The sequence below is a fragment of the Lactuca sativa genome, chromosome 1, assembly GCF_002870075.4.
Source record: "Lactuca sativa cultivar Salinas chromosome 1, Lsat_Salinas_v11, whole genome shotgun sequence".
Lineage (NCBI taxonomy): Eukaryota > Viridiplantae > Streptophyta > Magnoliopsida > Asterales > Asteraceae > Lactuca > Lactuca sativa.
The window spans coordinates 149,040,758-149,064,121 of NC_056623.2; the positions used below are offsets into that span (position 1 = coordinate 149,040,758).

The following is a 23,364-nucleotide window of genomic DNA, read 5'->3' on the forward strand; positions in this document are numbered from 1 at the left end:
GATGGGCCATCCAAAAACAAGCATATGGACTATAATATTTGGATTGAACATTAGGATAAGGCCCATTGGATATGCTTGGGCCCAATTGGGGAAATTAGGCCATAGATGGACCATAACTGGGCCTTGATGATTATGAGATATTGGATCAGTGGGCTGCCAAGTGTTTCGACCATAATAAATGGTTGGGCCTTAAGGTAAGACCCTGTTGAGGTTTGGGCCCAATTTGGAAAATTCGGCCATATGTTGGGCATTGGTTTATTGTTTGACTTTTGGCCATTGGATTGGGACTTGGGCTTTAATCAAGCTAAGTTGGGGGTAAATTAATCTTTTACCCCAAACATGGGCTTATGGTTATGTGATGGCACCTAATTATTAATTGGGTGTTATTTTTATGTTGACAGTTCGAGAATCGGTCATTTAACAGCTAGGGTTTTGACCGCGGGACTTCAACAATGTGAGGTGAGTTTCCTTCTGTAGGAATGGGTCGAAGGCACCAATACCAACCCATATTGTTTATATGTTCTTGATAGGAACACGGAGTATCTGTGTGGCCCGTATCTCATTATTACCTTATTATAGATGTCAGAATGTTGGATTGTTATACTTGTTGTCTGTGTGATACATGTATGTGTTGTTAAGATTGTGAGTGTGGACAGGGCCCGTATCTCATAGAGTGTGGGCACGAACCATATCGCATAGTAACTAGAGTTTTCTAAATCACCCATAATATCCATGTTTATGACATAGCAGAAAAAAATGCATTTGGTTGCATATAATATTGGGTATAAATAATTGTGTTAAATAACACTGTACTAAAGTAAGATGGTAAAAAATGTTCATTTTACCCCTAAATGCCACTTGTTTTGTTTCGCTCTTGTTTATTGATTAATATTGAAAGTTAGCGGTGGAGTATATAGTTTCAGACGAGGAGTCTAGGGTTTCTAGGTGTTACTCATGAAGCAATACCATGTAAGAGATATTTGACACAATTATCACATTACCCATATTTAGTTTTGGTATGTTCAATAAATCCAAGAGATGTTTGACACAATTATCACATTACCCATATTTAGTTTTGGTATGTTCAATAAATCCAACGTAAGTTTTCAAAGTTAGACCAATTATACAAATATATATATTGATAAATATTCTATATTATGTCATTCTCGCAATTAATGCTCGAGCATCAATGGATATTTACCAACAAACTTGATCCTCGAAAATCAATGTCCATTGGAAGTTTGTGCATGTGTTATGTTTCTTACATGCTTATCAAAATTCATTCAACTGTCGTTGACATGTTCTAAAACTCACATTGCGTTGAAATAAAAAAAGGAATCCAAATATACTTTAAATGCAAAGTACCAATAAATATAGCAGTACAATGTGCGAATACCGAAACACCAGGTGTGAGTAATCCAATAATCATCCAAATGAAATTTCCGACAAACCTTTCATGAAGCTGAATTTTTTTGTTGAGCTTTCTTAGACTTATAGATTTCAACTCGAGTGAATGTAAAACGATAAATATAAGTACAATTTTTCCTTATGTACATTATTAACACCAGTTTCTTCATGGAATTTAATTTTAAAATAAATATAATTGTCACTATACATGGTTATTATGATTTCATTTAACTCAATCATAATTGTAACTTTTCTAGAAACCATTAATTATGTAGCCAAACATTATAATAAGTTTGTGCTAATTACATCCTTTCATGTTGAAAGGCTAAACAATGAATATGTTACACTCAACCTGGAATAATCACAGTGTCAAATGATATAAGATATTCTCACTTAAGCAAGAGGGAAAAATGTATCAAGTGTTGTTAAAAAAAATATATCAATAAAGATGGTGTTGCAATTTACAAATAAGAGCTGTTAAAAAAATAGTTATGTATAGTAAGGAGTACTATGGCCATTAACAAATAACTAAGAGCTGTTAAAAAAGACTACAAATAAAAAAATCGAGTACCACTTTATTCATCAAGCAACAAATTGTAATTTTGCGTAATTGTTGGGTTGTATGTGACGATATGTACAATTTTAGGGGGAGGTTGATGCAAATCACCATGGTTTTAGATCAGGGTTAGGGTTGACGCCCACACTTTTCTTACTATATATATTAGATGTTCAGTTTCAATTTCATACGATTTCACAGCCGCTGTCATAATCCACCCTGTGAATCTATATCTTGTAACTATTCAACTACTGGCTTAGGAGGATATGCATATCTGAAAATCATCCATTCTTTTGATAAAGTTATCGATCTGCGTCATTTTCGGTTATCATAATCACCATGACTTTTATGTGTCGATTACGAAAAAAAATTTCTCTATCATGCTTCTAGATCCAAAAACTGGCAACGATCCACAATATTTTAAAACAAAAAACATGTAAGTTAACTGATACGTAAATTTATACCATTCTGAATCATGAGTTTTGAAGCTGTTTTCTCCTTTTTTTGTTGTTTCGAAGTTTATAAATGCTGTTCGCCTGTCACTCACATTATTTCTTGATCTGTGTCAGTCAAGTAGAGTCAGATCGGTACCAGTTAGGTGTTCATCGCATTTCAAAAGTCGGTTTCGTGGGTTTGTCCAGAGGCCACTGTACATTAGTCTTTCCAAGGTAAGTTTATAAAACGTTTTCTTATGTAATTGTTTTGATGCCAATAAATTTTTAATTCTCAACTTTCCAATTTATGCTATATCAAGTAACGCTTAAGTAAGGTCTAAATCTGACATCTTGTTCCATTCTTACTGAATGATGTTTGGAGACGATGGCGATGTTGACAGAAGTTGCAGATCTGATCACTAGATCTTGACACGCTCATTCCTTAAATATATATCAATAAATTTGGTCCCTGTAGTATAGTGCTTGTTTTAGTTTTGGTACAAGGTTAAAATGGTCATTAAAAAAAAAATCCAATTATGCTGCGTTTTCATTTCTGATTGTTAGATTTATCCTCCTTGCAGTGTGAAAGGGAATATCATATACGGTGTTTGAGGGAACACAAGAAGATGTATATGAAGGTGTGTTAATTTGAATCTGAATTTGCAAAAGTTTCCACAGTTTTTCACTCGATTTAATATGAGATTGTTGATCTGAAGGTGTCTTCTCATTTCGGAGGGATCGGAATCGGAATCACATATTCCGATGTGAAGTGGATTGTTTTCCTTGGGAAAGATGTTTCTGATGAATGGTGACATTCTAAGGAACATCTTTGTTAGAAATGGAGGTGGTGGGTCTTCAAGGTGGAATTACTTTTCAAGATGGTTTTGGTTTTTGTCTTTGCATGGAGAAGTAAAGTAAACAATGAATGAATGAATAATGAATACCCATTTGTTGATTTTTATTTGATGGTTTTAAAATATAGATTTGATGTACGTTTCAAGATTTTTCCTTTGTTGAATATGTAATTATTGTTATTTTTTGCATGAATTTATATTTTTTTTTATATCCAAAACTCGCTGCTAGCCTATCACATAAAAATCTCTCTGTAATCTATTAGTGAGTTTTTCTTAAATTTTGTCGATAGTTCGTTAGGGAGCTATTCTTTTGGTAATTTTTACAAAAAAGTGTATTCTTCATTGATCGGTTACTAATAACCGACGTAAAAATTCGTTAATCTAAAAAAGGGTACGGTTCATTAAACAAATTAGATGCGTCCAGATAAAATGAAACTCTACCAACACGACACAATGCCGCTGCCGCCGATCCTTCGCCATCTAAATGCCACAATTTCGCTGCCGGAGACTCTGTGAACAACCCGAAAAACCGTTGAAGGTCGACAAAAGGATGTGTTCACAGCAGCAAGGGCGCGAGCTACCGAGAGGCTTCAGGTAAGACCATCTGCCACTTCTCTCTCTCCTCCCCTCCGTCCCTTTGTACGTGTTCGACGTCAGATGCGTCTCCGCTGCCTCCGGTGGCCTTTGGTCACTATTTTCGTAACTTTCCGGCAACATCAGCCGCATGGAAGGTGGCTGGGTTGATGTATGTCTAGAATATATGTTGTTGTTGGTGTTATTGTTGCTGTATAAGCCATTTTTGGCTGGAAGATCAATGAAGGTCCGTCACCACCATCATGAGGTGGTGGCTGCCACCGTTTTGCCGCCACTAACCACCATCTCTGGTGGCTATGTGTGTGTGTGTATATTATGTGTGAAGTGGTATATGCAATTTTTGGGCACGAACCACCACCACCACCACCACCATCGCAAATGGTGGCTGCCGCCGTGAGCCACCGCCGACCACGACCTCCGAGGTGGCAGTGGGTGGTGTCCGGCCTAATGGAACCCTAATTGGCCCAGTAGCTTAATCTTGGACTCAGTAGGATTGTGATTGGATTGGAAACCCTAATTAGGGTGTAACACCGTGAATTTTCAAAATAATTTTTCACAAATATATAAAAACATTTCCCATTTAATTTTCATAAAATATTAAGTTTAAAATCTAAATTCACATCATACAAAATCCCAAGATCATATATATATATATATATATATATATATATATATATATATATATGTATATCAAAATTCCCATGCGTGTGTACAGATCAAGTCGGCGCCTTCCCACGGTCATCGCTAGTAGCTGAAACAACAACACTAACACTGTAAGCACAAAGCTTAGTGAGTTCCCCAAAATACCACACACATAACACATAGTAGCCACTCGAGGCTATAACTCTATGGGTCCGTGCACCCAAACTTTGTGAACCCTCAGGTTCTAACTCTAGGAACCTTCCGGTTCCAACTCTATAAACATGCACAGCATAAATCACATAGAAATAATGCAGTACAACACATCACAAACATATAGCATACAAATAATCTGATCACATAACTCTGGTTACCTACTCAAGGTAAAGTATAGTGAGAAGACTCACCTCGTGTATCTCGATAACTCGCGAATCCTGGAAATCACTCATGCTCGATCCTCCGAGCTATAATCCTCCTATAACATCATATGTCTCTAATTAACACTTTCACCACTAAGGTTGACTACCCCTATCAAGTCAACACTGGTCAACTCTGGTCAACGGTCAACGGTCAACTTTGACCGGACTCGGCGAGTGCATTACGGCGACTCGGCGAGTCTAAGCGTTTTCACCAACTCTCTAGGATTCCCTTTTTGACACGTCGAGTATTCCCCTGACTCGACGAGTTCCACCTGGTATGAATCGCGGGGCCAGCACGACTCAACTCGCCGAGTCTCAAGAACAACTCGGCAAGTTCTAGTTCGACTCAATCCACCTGTCAACCCTCTCTAACTCTCCCTGACTCACTAAGTCAACCTATAACTCGGCTGGACCACTCACTGAGTGGTTAAGGACGATCTTCATGCTACTCGCCGAGTCTGTTCTTCAGACTCGGCGAGTCCATGCCATGCATCAACTCAAGCTTGCTTCTGAGGTCAGATCCGTTCCAACAACTCATAGATCTGGCCCTCCTAAGCTTATTCATCATGTAAAGTCCATATCTTGGTGCTCATAACACACCCCATGACTCATAACTGGTGTTTTGACCTCAAGCACAAAGACCCCAATCCAAAACCCCCATGGATTCATAACAAGCTTGGGCAAAGGGACACTCTGGACCTCCAAGGGTCCAGGTCTAGAACCTAACTCGCTTAAGGGACCAAGGAAGCACTAGATCTAGCCACAAAAGGGCTCAACAAGCCCTAAATCAATATAAACATCAACATAACAGAGAATAGCTCGAAGGTAGTACGTCAAATGTGATGTTCTTGACCTCAAATCTTCAGGAAGTGGCTCCTCATGGTTCCCTTTAGCTATTGCTTCCTTTCCCTTGCAAGATGACACCTCCAAGGTCAATAATGGCTTCTTGCTTTTGCTCCAAACGCTCAAAATCGCTAGGGTTTCACTCAGGGGACTTGTGAGCACAGATGACGGCCTTAAGGCCCTTTAAATAGGTCCCAAACCCGAGAAATTAGGGTTTCATTAAACAGCACGGACTCGCCGAGTCCATACCTTGGACTCGCCGAGTCCAGGCGTGAACCTGCGTCTAGAACCGCGATCCTACTCGGCGAGTCTGAGCTCCAACTCGCCGAGTCCCCTCACAAAACACCAAAAACTTAAGCATAAAAGATACCTGGAAATCCGGGCTCTTACATAGGGTTTACAAAACCCTAACTCTGGGAATGTTAGTTTGGGAATTACCGGGACTCGCGTTTAGACTATTATATTGGAATTTTGATTTATGTCCAACTACATTGTCTGAATGGCCTAATGGAGTGATTGATTTTGTTGGATTAAGTGTTTAATGGGTTAAGTCGTTATTGGGTTAAGTAAGATTACTTCACCCTAATTGTCATTTCATGTGAGAAAACCTAATTTTGCTTGGGCCTTGAGTTTAGCCTTTCTATTGGGCTTTGGTGATTGGGCTACTGATGGACCATCAAAAAACAAGCATATGGACTATAATATTTGGATTGAGCTTTAGGATAAGGCCTATTGGATTATACTTGGGCCCAATTAGGAAATTAGACCATAGATGGACCATAACAGGGCCTTGATGATTATGAGATATTGGATCAGTAGGCTGCCAAGTGTTTCAACCATAATAAATGGTTGGGCCTTCAGGTAACACCCTGTTGAGGTTTGGGCCCAATTTTGAAAATTGGGCCATATGTTGGGCATCAGTTCATTGTTTGACTTTTGGCCTTTAGATTGGGCCTTCGACGGGTCTTCAACGGTGTGAGGTGAGTTTCCTTCAGTAGGAATGGGTCGAAGGCACCAATGGCAGCCCATATAGTTTATATGTTCTTGATAGGAACATGAGGTTTGGGTGGGGGCGTATCTTACTATTACTTGAGTATAGATATTAGTCAGATTGTTGGATTGTTATACTTGTATTCTATGTGATACCGGTATGTGTTGTTAGGAATGTGAGTTTGGGCGGGTCTCGTATCTTATAGTAGCAAAGTGTGGATAGGGCCCGTATCTCATTGAGTGTGGGCGGAGCCCGTATCTCCTAGTAGCATGATTAGTTGTATGGTATGTGGTAGTTTGAGGAGACTCACTAAGCTTCATGCGGAAAGTTTTTAGTTTTGGTTTAGGTACTTCTGTTAGCAAGGAGAACAGATCGGGATGATTAAGTGCACACATCATTTGTTTAGCCTGGGATATTAATACTGTGATATATTTTGACAAATGTTATGATATTTTGAGGTACAAGATTTACTGTTTTTATATGATGTTTGGACTACTATGGTTTTATTAATGATTTAAAATGAAAATTTTCGACTGTATATTTAGGATGGTTCAAGTTGGTATCACAACCTTGGTTTGAGGGATTCGGGCACACTCTCGTGTGTGTCTGAACTCAAACTGAGGACTTAGTATGCAAATTTTCAAAAGAAAATCATTTTTACAAAAGAACTTTGAAAGTGAAAAGGGTTTTAGAAAAGAGAAAACGGGTGTGGTGCATGCAATCAACCAATCTCAAGTATGTACTCCCAAATTACCCGTACGAGTGTATGTTATGATATGATTATGAGAACTTCATGCTAGATTGGGGCTAAGGATCTAGGAATGATACATTGTATGCCAGTTATATGTGTATGAGAACTGCAGGCTAATTATGGCTAAGGATCTAGGAAGGATGCCTTATGTGCCTACTATATGAGCTTGTTGAGTTGTATGCTAGTATTGATTAGTCAGTCATATGATGGCCTGATTAGAGTATGATTGATTGTATTTACTTAATTCTCGAATAGTTCTTGCTTCTTTCTATTAAGAGTTCTAGTTACCTCTAACTAACTAGTAAATGAATATGGTAAGTTACATATTGTGAGGACTAAATAATTTCAGAAGGTTAGGTTTAGCTCTATTTCGCAGCTCTTGTTTGAGTCCAACCGTTGTAGCAGAGAGTGGATTGGTAATTACCCTAGGGAAAGCCTAGGCTGAGAGTAGCAGAGAACAATAGTAGCAGTAGAAGGGACTTGATGGAGTCAAGGCAATTCTTGAGGTAAGCACATATAGATGTGGAAGGCAGTATGGGACCGTACTATTCAAAGAAGAGGATCTGTACTCAAACCAAGGAAGGCTGAGATGAACCCAGGGAACTTGTAGTTTGTGAGATCCCTCGAGTTATGATGAGTATTCTAATGATTATTCTGGTATATTTCCGAGTATGGAGACGCTATGTGGTAGACCAGATGTCAGATTTGGTGTTGGCAAGGGATCAGGCTCCGACTCTAGAGCCGGGCAGCTTGATGGTTAGATGAGGGAGTTCATTCCATCTAAGAGTACGCACAGTATCACTTAACAGACTCCCGTTGTCTTCAGTGTTCAAGGAGGGAATTTTAGAGATTTGTGATAGGAAGCTGAGAACATTCTACACTGAAATACCAACCATGATAGGTACGCATACGTTGATGAATCAGGAGTTCAGAGCTCATGAAGCTCCAGATTATCATGGGGCTAGGAACCCCATTGCTAACAGAAGATGGTTGGCAGATGCCGTGAAAACTTTTCGTACCAACCGTTTCCTGAGAGGAACAAGGTCGAATTTACTTCCTGTTTCCTGAAGGACAAGGCACTTGATTGATGGGAAGCGGTTGGTAGTGAGTTGTGTGATGATGCGGTCTATGCTATGTCATGGGATGACTTTTTGACCAGATTCCAGACAAAATTTGCACAGGGATTAATGCACACCAGTTGGCGCAAGAGTTACTAGATCTCCACCAGACTACTGAGATTGTGGCAGCGATCACTGCCAAGTCTCGGGAGAGAGCTTCTTTGGTACCGCAATATGCAGCGGATGAGGAAATGAAGAAGGTAAGGTATCCGAACATAATGCAGAATGAGAGCAGGTAGAACGTGAGTATTTCGAGGTGCGAAACCCTAAAAGATATGACTTCTAGAACCGGATAATGAGATATTGATTTTGAGCACATTGGGAAGAGGGAACCAGATTAGTTGCATATATTGAAGGGTCTCGGGAAGAGACCCAAGATTTCGGATCAACTTATATGATTTGGATCAGCTTTTGAGAGCCCAGCAGGGCCACATTTAGTGCAGCACTTGCGAGTAACTACACGATGAAGTGTTTTTCACTCCAAGGGATTGGGTAAGGGTACACTTAGCTTGCTTCCAAGTTTGTGTTAGCGTTATACCTTCAAGTGATGCCAAATGCCAATTGCATACCGAGAATTATTAGTGGGTAGCAAAAGGTTATTTCCTTAATTGTGGGATTCAGAGTGGACAACGTCATCATGGTTTATGGTCGAGATCAAATCATAAGTGTTCTGTGGAAGGTCTGCAGTAAGGGTTCCGCTGGATGGTTATCCAATATCATCAGGATTTGGTGGTCCTAGTAACTGTTACTGATTGGCTGATGGAGGTACTAAGGAAAGTGGTTCGTTGCTGAGATATTGGCAGGAGCATTTGTCTTTCAGTCTTCAAGATTCGAGTGTGGTATCATTTCAAACTTTTTCAGTTACTAGTATTGTTAGGAATTCTCCAAATTTCATGTATTGTGAAGACTTAGTCGAATCTAAGTAGGGGAGAATCGTTCAGGGATTCGGAAACATGAGCAGTTTTGGAACTGGGATAAGTTTGGCATCCTTGTCAGAATGAAGATAGTCCAAGCTGCTATATGGATTGAGGATAGTTTGAGTTGGAAGTTCAAAAAACTTGACAATAATGAGATCGCGTTCTCGGAATGTTTGATAGCAGGCCTTAGGGGATCAGGTTGAGGATTCCACTCAGGACATTGATGTCACTTTTGCATGTTAGGTCGTGTGTATGCTCGAGGTTGGATGTGTTTGGATTAGTAATCAGCGATGGAGACAGTGTGGAAAGTGTTGTAAGACTGTGGGATACCCGTAGCATTCACCAGCAACGAGACAACATGGAAAGTGTTGTAAGACTACGGGATAGCCGTAGAAATCACTAGTAGCCGGATAGTATGGGAAGTGTTGTCAGTCTGCGGGTGTAGTCCTACCATTCACAAGGTTAGCAGATAGTGCTAGAAGTGTTGTAAGTCTGCGTGACGTAGCCGCAACATTCATAAGGTTGGCAGATAGTGCTAAGAGTGTTGTAAGTCTACGGGTGTAGTCGTAGCATTCACAAGGTTGGCAGATAGTGCTAGAGTGTTGTAATTACGTTGGTGTAGCCGTAACATTAACTAGGTTAGTAGATAACATGGTCTTTGGTGAATGGGCTACTGATGGGCCATCCAAAAACAAGCATATGGACTATAATATTTGGATTGAGCTTTAGGATAAGGCCCATTGGATATGCTTGGTGCCAATTGGGGAAACTAGGCCATAGATGGACCATAACAGGGCCTTGATGATTATGAGATATTGGATCAGTAGGCTTCCAAGTGTTCGACCATAATAATTGGTTGGGCCTTCAGGTAACACCCTGTTCAGGTTTGGGCCCAATTTTGAAAATTGGGCCATACGATGGGCATCAGTTCATTGTTTGACTTTTGGCCTTTAGATTGGGCCTTGAGCTTTAATCAAGCTAAGTTGGGGGTAAAGTAGTCTTTTACCCCAAACATGGATTTATGGTTACGTTATGGCACCCGATTATTAATTGGGTGTTATTTTTATGTTGACAGTTCGAGAGTCTGTCATTCAGCAGCTAGAGTTTTGATCGCAGGGCTTCAACAGTGTGAGGTGAGTTTCCTTTAGTAGGAACAGTTCGAAGGCACCAATGCTAGCCCGTATAGTTTATATGTTCTTGATAGGAACACGGAGTATGGGCGTGGCCCGTATCTCATTATTACCAGTGTATAGATGTCAGTCAAATTGTTGGACTGTTATACTTGTTATTTGTGTGATACCTGTATGTGTTGTTAGGAATGTAAGTGTGGGCGGGGCTCGAATCTCATAGAGTTTGGGCATGGCCCGTATCGCATAGTAATTAGAGTTCTCTAAATCGCCCATAATTTCCATGTTTTTGACATATCAGAAAAAATGAATTTTGTTTCATATAATATGGGGTATAAATAATTGTGTTAAACAACATTGTACTAAACTAAGATGGTAAAAAATGGTCATTTTACCCCTAAATGCCACTTGTTTTGTTTCGCTCTTGTTTATTGATTAATACTGAAAGTTAGCGGTGGATTATATAGTTTCAGACGAGGAGTCTAGGGTTTCTTGGTGTTACTCATGAAGCAATACCATGTAAGAGATGTTTGATACAATTATCATATTACCTATGGTTAGTTTTGGTAAGTTCATTAAATCCAACATTAGTTTTCAAAGTTAGACCAATTATACAAATATATATTGATAAATCCAAATATATTTTAAACGCGAAGTCGCAATAAATATAGCACCACTAGAAATAAAATGACATTTTGTGGCACAGAAAATGTGCCACTAAAAACCAAAAATGTTCCACTAAAAGCCTAGTTGATATTCAGCGGCACAAAAAATAAGTATCACTAGAAGCGTTGCCACTAAAAACCTTTAGTGACATTTTTTGATTGTGTCGCTGCAACACTTGTGGGTTTTAGTGACACTTTTTTATTCCACTATAGCCCTTTTTTGTAGCATTTTTATGCCACCATATAATTGCAAAAATAAAATCAATTTTTATATTTTTTAACAACAATTATTTTTACCAAAAAATAACAATATTTACAAATTAAATCCAACTTTTTTTATATATTTAAGTGAGATATAAAATATTAAAAAACAATTCATATAATAAAAATATAAAACACATAAACAGTACATAAACTAAAATTTAACATGTGTTACAACAATATTATCAATAGTTAAAACAAAATACCTTCCAAAAAGCTTAATAAGTCTACACATCGTGTTAGTAATTAATCAAAACAGAAAACAACAATATTCTCATTATTTTGAATAATCATCTTCGCCCCCTTGTGTTTGTGGAGTTACATGGAACAACTTGTAGGAAAGACTACAAAATAAAACAATTTATAATAGAAGTTATTATTAGCATACCTACAAAATTAACACATTGTTATAGAGAAACAAATCAATTTATGTAAAACAATTTCATTGTTAAAAAAGAAGCATCACAACTATAGGTAAAAGTGGAAATAACAACAAAATTAAATTCAATGCTAATAAAAGCGGGGACCTTGAAGGAGAGAAGTCAACTTTAATATGATGTCATTTTCTTGATTTTGTGAATATTGGTATTCTTAGTGTTGAGGCTGTCCACACTTGTATTTTTCCTTTCTTGGTAAATCTGAATGAAATATAACGTTAAAAAAATGAATAATATGTATTTGGTTTATTAATAAAATAGAAAAAAATTAAAGCAAACCTTCACGGCTTCAAAAAGTCTCCTCTTTTACGTTGCATAACAACCTTTGACATCATGTCATCATCATAAGTAAGTTGTTGCAAATTCGCATCACCTGTGTCTTTATCAACACTCTTTTTTCGTGTACTGTGTAGGGGTAATAGGTGTGAGTTATATGAAAAAGTGAGTGAGAGTATTATAAATAATCAAAACTACAAAATCAAAATTACAAATCAATAGATGCAGGTTCTAACCATCTTGAAAATATCAAAATATTTGAAAAGATAAAAACAAATGTAAATATGCTAGTAAGTCATCACTCATGTATGAGATAAATATTCAAACAATCATAGGACGTGCCAAATGCTTGAAATAAACTTACCCTTTTCATATTAACCTTTATTTCTTAATAATCCAGTATAATTCTAATAAGATTTAAAATGTGAGTTGAGCCAGATTCATGATACCTTGCACGGGTCTTAGTTGAGGAAGTGTATAGCCGACGAGTCGACGGTGGTGCCATTGGGAGATATTCAGGTGATTGCATGCCTGAATTATGTTGAGAGGCCGGTGGCGATTGTGGATCGAAAGATCAAGGTTCTGAGGAACAAGGAGGTGCCCCTAGTTCAAGTCCAGTGGCAGCATCAGAGAGGATACGAGCTGACTTGGAAGCCGAAGTTGGAGATGCGGGAGCAGCGTCCAGAATTGTTTGTGGAGCAAGACTTTGAGGGTGAAGTCTGATTCTAGTGGGGGAGAATTGTAAAATCCGGATTTCCAGGTATTATGTTTGATCATGTATTTGTGTAAAAGAGAGGGACTCGACGAGTTGACGGTTACACTCGTCGAGTAGGATCGCATTTGCTGACTGGATTAATGAGCGGAACCGATGAGTTGGAAAGGGGGGACTCGACGAGTCCACGCTGTAGGCTGAAAACCTAAATCTCCAGGACTGAGCCCTATTTAAAGGACCTTATACCCTCTTGTGCGGCTACCTGTCCAGAGAGAGTGCCCCTTGAGAGCTTGAGCAAGTTGAGAGAGTGATAAGGCCATATTGATCGGTTTTGGTGTGATTTAGCAAAGGAGAAGTTGTTTCCAGCAAGAGGAGGTCAAGGGAGTTGTGGATCCGGAGTTTTCAAGTTCACATCTACACTGTTGAGGTATCAAATCGAACTTTCTGTCTATTTTGGGTTTAGATCTATGATCTAGGGTTTTCTATAACCTTTTAGGGCTTGAAAAGTTGAGTTTATGGTCCCTTGTTGTGTTAGAACTCGGATATGGACCCATAGAGGTCTAGAGAGCCTTCCCAATTGTGCTTTATGTTGGTTTATGGAGGAAAAGAGACTAGGTTGCCATTTTAGAAGCGATTTCACCAAGGAAAGCCTTGGCTTCATTGCATGTGAGTCGAGTTCCGACCTTTACATGGTTATTGGTCATGGGGAACTCAGATCTATAGTATAGAGAAGCAGATCTGACCTCAGAAGGTCATTTGAGAGTCGTTATTGGGGCAACTCACTGAGTCCATAAGTGGATTCGACGAGTCGAGACGGGGTTGCCCCGTGATTCGTTGCAGAGTAACCAGGCGAGTGGAGAAGGGTCTCGATGTGCCAAGTGAGGCTTAGAAGGATTCAAGGGACCCGCGTGGACTCGTCGAGTCGCTCGAGTGCACTCGACGAGTCTAGTCAAAGTTGACCGTTGACTAGAATTGACTTTGTTGACTATTGGGGTTTAGTCAATGTTTGAACTTTTGAGCGATTGGAGGGGTAGAATGGGCTTTTAGCCTCCTTAGAGAGCTTAGAGAGGGATTAGCCTAGTCTTTGAAAGTTGTATTGATTAGAGTAATTATTTTATGTTATTAGGCGGAGGCTAGATCAGTATTTCCGAGTACGAGGGTTTTCAAGTTATCCGAGGTGAGTCTTCTCACTATACTTTACCTAGAGTGGTAATTAGAGTTATGTGACAAAGTATGTTGTATGATATTAAATGATGTGATATCTATGTGATTATGTGCTATATGTGGTTCAGAGTTTACAGATTCAGGTCCAAAAGGTCCACAAAGTTAGGACCAGAGGGTCCACAGAGTTATGGCACTGGAGGGTCCCACTGAGGCACGTATTGTCTCTTCCAACCCATTAAAGTCCAACCTCTTTCTTAACAGATCATTAGCATCTAGGAAACAATGATGACCGATATATACGACTCTATTTGTTCTACGGTACGAAGGAGTGTCTTCATTGCATGTAGCACATACTTTATACGCTTGCCAAACCCAGAAAATTATGGTTTCCTAATTTGGCAAGTACGCTCACTATGCAATGAGTACGCCATGCGTACTAGGGTGCGCCCTAGTATAATCAGCGTACACCACATACGCATGGCGTACTGCAAATCCCCAAAAATTACAATAATACTATTAGGGTTCCATCGCATACTTTCTTGAACTAAGGGACCAAAATGCAACCTAAATAAATTAAAGGACTAAAATTAGATGCCCCTTCGGGATGTTACACACATGGTTTTTCTTTATCATGAGATAAAGAACTTGTTTCATTTATCTTTTTGAAAAACCTTAACATTATAATTGGATTAAAAAACTAATCGTCACAAAGTCATACAATTTCAGAAATTCTAAATCTAATTATAATATAAACAATTAATGTAAGTTTACTACACATCTATTAGTTTTAGAGGATCACTGTTGATATCATAAAAGTCAAAATCAAACTATTAATTAAACATATAATACAACTATACTCCATTTAATGATTGTCGAATAAATAAAATTTCAAGCCATAAATGATGAACCATTGTAAAGTAATTTGGTAAAATGATAAACTTCATTTATTACATGTAATTTGATAAAAGGTAATGGTAAATATGATTTATGCTATTTCGGAATATGTTGTTGTCTATGGCATGCTATTAACAATACTATAAACAACACCAATATAGGAAGATATATATATATATATATATATATATATATATATATATATATATATATATATATATATATATATATATATATATATATATATATATATATATAGAGAGAGAGAGAGAGAGAGAGAGAGAGAGAGAGAGTGTGTGTGTGTGCAAGTCCATTAAACAACTTCCACTATGTACGACCTTCTTCAGATGTCGAGTTTAAAAGTTTATAAATTAAAAAAGAAAGTGGGTTGAACATAGACTCATAAAAAATGGAGAGTTTGAGACAGTATGTGGTGATAGGAAGATGAAGTTCAAGATTTTCATTCATCGGAGAGTGGTAGATGATTGTCTCGCTGCACACCAAACAACGTTGATGGGCTTAAGTGCGGTTACGGACGGCGACAACGAGTGAAGATTATGTAACTTTTGTTTTTTTAGGGTTTATGTATTTTTTGTCTTTTGATCTTTTAATCCTCAAAGTTCGTTGTTTATTTCTTGTATTTAATGGGTTTATAAGAATATTTTTTTCTTGTATTTAACGAGTTTGAAAAATCAAATACAAATTAAGATATTTATAAATCAGATTGTTTTCCTGGATAAGTATCTTGTAAGATCCAAAACTAATTTTTAACAAGTTTGAAAAATCAAATGTAAATTAAGATATTTTTAAATCAGATTGTTTTCCTGGATAAATATGTACACATGTTAGCCATTAAACTAATTTTTAACAGGTGACATCCAAATTTATTATATGACATACAAAAAAAGTCCAAAAATAAGAGGTGTCCATGGACACCCTCTGCCTATAGATGGGATCACTCTTGTTTCTATCTTTATACTTTATGTACTATGAATAAGAAATTAAAACAATCTAATTACCTAAAATACCCATGCCCTAACAAGATACTATTTATTTTTCTAAATCATCCATAATTTCCATGTTTATGAGATAGCAGAAAAAATACATTGCTTTTTTTTTTTTTGCATATAAAGTGTGGTATAAGTAATTGTGTTAAGTAGCATTGTACTAAAGTAAGATGATACAAAACGACGATTTTACCCCTAAATACCAGTTTTTTTGTTTCCCTATTGTTGTTTATTGTGGAATATAGAACATTAGCGTTAGCGGTGGAGTATATTGTATCGACGATGAGTCCAAGTTTTCTTGGCGTTACTCATGGAGCAATACCATGTAAGAGATGCTTGACACAATTATCACGTTACCGATAGTTAATTCCGGTATGTTCCTAAAATCGAAAATTAGTTTTCAACCATAGACCATGTTTACAAATGTGTTTTGATAAATGTTCTATACTATGTTATTCTGGAAATTAATGATGGACCATCAATGGATATTTACCAAAAAACTTGATCCTCGAGAATAAATCGTCCATAGGAAGGTTGTGCATGCGTTATGTTTCTTGCATGCTTATCAAAATTCATTCAACTGTCGTTCACATGTTCTAGAAGTCACATTGCGTTGAAAAAAAAAGAATCCGAAGATACTTTAAGTGCAAAGTCGTAAAAAGTATAGCACAATATGCAAACATAAAAACACCGGGTGTGAGTAATCCAATTATCATCCAAATAAACTTTTCGATGTAACATTCACAAAATCAAATTTTTTTCGTAGAGTTTTATTAAACTTATAGATTACAACTCGAGGGAATGTAAAACGATAAATATGTGTACAATTTTCACTTATGTACATTATCAACATCAATTTCTTCATGTCATTTAATTTTAAAATTAATATAATTGTCAGTATATATGATTATTATGATTTCATTAAACACAATTATAATTTTAACTTTAGTGAAACCGTTAATTTTATAGCCACACATTATATTAAGTTTATGCTAATTACACACTTTGATGTTCAAAGGCTAAACAATAAATATGGTATACTCAACCTGGAATAATCACAATGTCAAATGATAGAAGATATTCTCAGTTAAAAAAGAAATAAAAATGTAACAAGTATTTTTGCTAAAAATATAAATAAAGATACTATGGCCATTTACGAATAAGAGCTGTTAAAAAATATTTATATATAGTAAGGACTACTATGGTCATTTACAAATAAGTGCTCCTAAAAATTGTTATTTTGCTTAATGGTTGGGGGTGTATGCGAAGAAATGTAAAATTTTAGGGGAGGTGGATGCAAATCACCATCGCTAGAGATCAGGATTAGGGTTCACGCCCACACTTTTCTTACTATATATATATATTAGATGTTGAGTTTCATTTGCATACGATTCACAGCCGCTGTCATAATCTACCTTGTGAATCTAATAACATTCACACGATATATTTTTTCTATATTTTTTCTGAAAATCATCCATTCTTTTGATAGAGTTATCGATCTGCGTCTTTTTCGGTTATCATAATCACCAAGTCTTTTATGTGTCGATTACGAAAAAAAAAATTCTCTATCATGCTTCTAGATCCAAAAACTGGCAACGATCCACAATATTTTAAAACAAAAAACATGTAAGTTAACTGATACGTAAATTTATACCATTCTGAATCATGAGTTTTGAAGCTGTTTTCTCCTTTTTTTGTTGTTTCGAAGTTTATAAATGCTGTTCGCCTGTCACTCACATTATTTCTTGATCTGTTGTCAGTCAAGTAGAGTCAGATCGGTACCAGTTAGGTGTTCATCGCATTTCAAAAGTCGGTTTCGTGGGTTTGTCCAGAGGCCACTGTACATTAGTCTTTCCAAGGTAAGTTTATAAAACGTTTTCTTATGTAATTGTTTTGATGCCAATAAATTTTTAATTCTCAACTTTCCAATTTATGCTATATCAAGTAACGCTTAAGTAAGGTCTAAATCTGACATGTTGTTCCATTCTTACTGAATGATGTTTGGAGACGATGGCGATGTTGACAGAAGTTGCAGATCTGATCACTAGATCTTGACACGCTCATTCCTTAAATATATATCAATAAATTTGGTCCCTGTAGTATAGTGCTTGTTTTAGTTTTGGTACAAGGTTAAAATGGTCATTAAAAAAAAAATCCAATTATGCTGCGTTTTCATTTCTGATTGTTAGATTTATCCTCCTTGCAGTGTGAAAGGGAATATCATATACGGTGTTTGAGGGAACACAAGAAGATGTATATGAAGGTGTGTTAATTTGAATCTGAATTTGCAAAAATTTCCACAGTTTTTCACTCGATTTAATATGAGATTGTTGATCTGAAGGTGTCTTCTCATTTCGGAGGGATCGGAATCGGAATCACATATTCCGATGTGAAGTGGATTGTTTTCCTTGGGAAAGATGTTTCTGATGAATGGTGACATTCTAAGGAACATCTTTGTTAGAAATTGAGGTGGTGGGTCTTCAAGGTGGAATTACTTTTCAAGATGGTTTTGGTTTTTGTCTTTGCATGGAGAAGTAAAGTAAACAATGAATGAATGAATAATGAATACCCATTTGTTGATTTTTATTTGATGGTTTTAAAATATAGATTTGATGTACGTTTCAAGATTTTTCCTTTGTTGAATATGTAATTATTGTTATTTTTTGCATGAATTTATATTTTTTTTTATATCCAAAACTCGCTGCTAGCCTATCACATAAAAATCTCTCTGTAATCTATTAGTGAGTTTTTCTTAAATTTTGTCGATAGTTCGTTAGGGAGCTATTCTTTTGGTAATTTTTACAAAAAAGTGTATTCTTCATTGATCGGTTACTAATAACCGACGTAAAAATTCGTTGCTAAAATTTGTCGTAGCCATTGGAAATCCGTTGCATATATGATATGCCTTTTTGGGAATCAGATGTATAATCAATACTGTACACCTCTATAACCTTCTTTCCACGTCTAATACAAGCATGATAAAACCAAGCATAGACCTTTCTAATTCTATAGATTGTTCCAAGTAAAATAAACTTAGTCTTCTATAACCATACCTAAAGTAGATTAAAAAAACTTTTTATTTAAAAAAATTAATAATAAATAACTTTAAAGGTGATAATAAACCTGCAATGGCTCGATGATATCACAATCATTTTTTATTTCATAATCACCTTTAAACCCATCATTATAAGAAAAAGTATGAAGCAAAATTAGCTTTATACTACTTGCACACTTTTTATCTCAATGAAAATATGAATGGGAACAACATCAAGAGTTATGCAACAAACTAAAAGATTGTAATAATCAAACTATAATTTCTTGTATTCGTTAATCTAAAAAAAGGTACGGTTCATTAAACAAATTAGATGCGTCTAGATAAAATGAAACTCCACCAACATGACACAATGCCGCTGCCGCCGATCCTTCGCCATCTAAATGCCACAATTTCGCTGCCGGAGACGCCGTGAACAACCCGAAAAACCGTTGAAGATCGACAAAAGGACGTGTTCGCTACAGCAAGGGCGCGAGCTACCGAGAGGCTTCAGGTAAGACCATCTGTCACTTCTCTCTCTCCTCCCCTCCGTCCCTTTGTGCGTGTTCGAAGTCAGATGCGTCACCGCTGCCTCCGGTGGCCTTTGGCCACTATTTTCGTAACTTTCCGGCAACATCAGCCGCATGGAAGGTGGCTGGGTTGATGTATGTCTAGAATATACGTTGTTGTTGGTGTTATTGTTGCTGTATAAGCCATTTTTGGCTGGAAAATCAATGAAGGTCCGTCACTACCATCATGAGGTGGTGGCTGCTGTAACGCCCGTGTTTCTAGGCTAGGCATTAATATTGACATAATGGTCTAGGTTAACCTTTGTAACTCATTTAGAAGAAATGAAAAGGAATTATGTGAATTTTATGTGAATTATGTGTTTTATGCTTAATTATTAGGGTTTAATTAATTAAAAATAAAAATAAGCGTCAAAATTAAAGTTTGAGATAAGCCCGATATCTTTACATAAAGTTGTAGTGGTCGAAACAAGGATTTCGGGGACATAAGGAATGCCAAAATCCGAGTTATAACGAAGAAGTTATGACTTGTCGAAGTTTCGCGACAAAACCGGCACGGTACCGAGTGTCGTAAAAAGTGAGTTTTTGATAAACTACTTTTTAGCCTTAGTAATCTAAATGAAAGTCGTAGTATTCGTTAAACTGAGAAGTTCGATAAAAAGAATGCCCAAATCTGACTTCGTATGAGGAAATTATGATTTTTCGAAGTTTCAGCTTAGCAGTAGACAGCTAAAAACTCGAATTTTAGATTGAATGATTTTTAGCCAACACAACCTAAACGAGAATTGAAGGTCTCATTATTAGGAGCACAACGGTAAAAAGTCTGACGAAAACGGACGTTGGATGAAGAAGTTATGAATTCTTAACAGATTTCCTGTCCCGATCTGTTAAAAATAATAATATAAAAATTAAAGTCAAAATTAGCCGACGAATTCTAAATGGAAGTTGTAGAGCGTAATTTTAGCTACACGTGCATATAAAGAACGTCAAAAACGGAGATCGTATGCGAAAGTTACGGATTTTAGAAGTTTTGGCGCGAAAATCGAGAAAATTCGCATAGTCATGAGTTGCCACGTCACCCTCGCCTCGCATGTGACACGTGTCCTGCTGAGTCACCGAAGCTGCTGAGTCACGAAGCTGCTGAGTCATCCGAGCACATGGCCCTATCCGAAGTGGTCCAGTGAAGATCCGACGCGTGCCTTCTCCCTCGTGTCCGAGCCCTCGCAGAAGCCACGTGCTTCCCTCATCGGATCCGAACTTCAGTCCAATCGCAGGCCGCCAGCAGCTCCTTCGCACGTGCAGCCCTCATGCGTGCCTCCCCCTCTGCGAGCCTTCTCAGCCGTCGGATCAGAAGACTCCTGACCGTCCGATCAGAAGGTCTTCCCTATAAATAGAAGGCTGCGAGTGGAACGTTAGTAGACTCGTAATCGGTAGATATGTTTGAACTATATGTTCATAAAGTGTTCTTGAACTATATGTTCCTTAGGTGTTTTTGAACTATGTGTTCATCCATTAATTCTTCTTTTTGACACTATTACGTGTCGGGGTACGGGAGCGTACGGGAGTACTTTATTAGTATTTTCCATATGCTTTTATTTTGAGGAGATTTGGAGTCTTCGTTTCTTTTGTGAAGTGATCGGACGAGCTTCATGAGTCAGTGTTTTCCTTTCCGATGCCGGATAGGGGTGAGTCTGGGGGTTATATACCTCACGATATTCAGACCACAACCTAGGCATCAGTTAGTGTTTCCATTGCCGGATAGGGTGCGTCTGTGGGTTATATACCTCACGATATTCAGACCACAGCCTAGGCAAAGTTCGATGCTGGATAGGGTGCGTCTGGGGGTTATATACCTCACGATATTCAGACCACAGCCTAGGCATTGATAACTACCCCTAACTTAATTGTCTTGTGGTTCTTTCTTTTACGAACAAAGGTTCGTAGTTAAACTGAGTCCATTCATTCAATATCTTTATCGATCCTTGTTTACTGCTAGAGGATTTCTGAAGCAGTTTAGTCAGTTAGTTGTTCGTATCGATTCTTCAGGCTAGATCTAGTAAGATCACTGTATAAAGTTAGTATGTGGGGATCGATGTTGTTAGTTCCTGTTGAGTAAATCTTGGTGACGATGTGACGTCGTGCCGATTAGATAAATCTTGGCGACAATGTGACTTCGTGCCTATTTGACATAAATTGTTGAAGGAAAACAATGTTGTCACCCCGGTGTTTGTTTTATTTGACATAAATTGCTGAGAAAGCAATGTTGTCACCCTTTGACATAAATTGTTGAGGAAAGCAATATTGTCACCCCTAATGAAAATCCTTAGGCTAGGTTCCTTGTGATAGTTGTTTTAGGGACGTAACGTGAGGATAACGGGAATGGGTAATTGGGGTAATTTGGTTGACTGATTGATGTTTAAACATAATAAATTTGTGTATTGTGGGTTGAAAACCCTATATGCTCACCAGGCTTCCAAGCCTGACCCACTCAGTTTTTTTATGATTACAGGTAGTGGACCCCGAGCATAGTTGGATGATGATGATGAGTAATTTTGGATTATAGGCCATTAGTTATGAATAACTGTTGTAAGGCTTATAATGTCTTGTTTATGCTTTTGATCTGTATCGGAACATGACATCCCGAGGTTTTGTTATGAAATAAAAATATATATTTCTTAAAGCAAGGTTTCGATAAATTTTTATCATGTTTGACTTTGGGAACAAATTCCGCAACACTTTTAATGAAATGATTACTCTGATTTTATTTTAAAAAGCATAAACAAAATCGGTCTTTTCTGGCCGTGAAATTGGGGATGTCACAGCTGCCACCGTTTTGCCACCACTAACCACCATCTCTGGTGGCTATGTGTGTGTGTATATTATGTGTGAAGTGGTATATGCAATTTTTGAGCACGAACCACCACCACCACCACCACCATTGCAAATGGTGGCTGCTGCCGTGAGCCACCGCCGACCACCACCTCCGAGGTGGCAGTGGGTGGTGTCCGGCCTAATAGAAGCCTAATTGGCCCAGTAGCTTAATCTTGGACTCAGTAGGATGTGATTGGATTGGAAACCCTAATTAGGGTGTAACACCGTGAATTTTCAAAATAATTTTTGACAAATATATAAAAACATTTCCCATTTAATTTTCATAAAACATTAAGTTTAAAATCTCAATTCACATCATACAAAATCCCAAGATCATATATATATATATATATATATATATATATATATATATATATATATATATATCAAAATTCCCATGCGTGTGTACAGATCAAGCCGGCGCCTTCCCACGGTCATCGCTAGTACCTGAAACAACAACACTAACACTGTAAGCACAAAGCTTAGTGAGTTCCCCAAAATACCACACACATAACACATAGTAGCCACTCGAGGCTATAACTCTATGGGTCCGTGCACCCAAATTCTGTGAACCCTCAGGTTCTAACTCTAGGAACCTTCCGGTTCCAACTCTATAAACATGCACAGCATAAATCACATAGAAATAATGCAGTACAACACATCACAAACATATAGCATACAAATACTCTGATCACATAACTCTGGTTACCTACTCAAGGTAAAGTATAGTGAGAAGACTCACCTCGTGTATCTCGATAACTCGCGAATCCTGGAAATCACTCCTGCTCGATCCTCCGAGCTATAATCCTCCTATAACATCATATGTCTCTAATTAACACTTTCACCACTAAGGTTGACTACCCCTATCA

General features: G+C 37.5%; 1 long non-coding RNA gene across 1 annotated transcript; it reads left to right on the top strand.

Annotated features, from left to right (window-relative positions):
- The first annotated feature begins 2,184 nt into the window (after nt 1-2,184).
- On the top strand, nt 2,185-3,780 carry LOC111916230 (uncharacterized). Its single transcript, XR_006188183.2, has 4 exons — nt 2,185-2,399; nt 2,533-2,631; nt 2,979-3,035; nt 3,114-3,780. It is a non-coding gene; the product is annotated as an uncharacterized LOC111916230 (long non-coding RNA).
- Nucleotides 3,781-23,364: the final 19,584 nt, after the last annotated feature.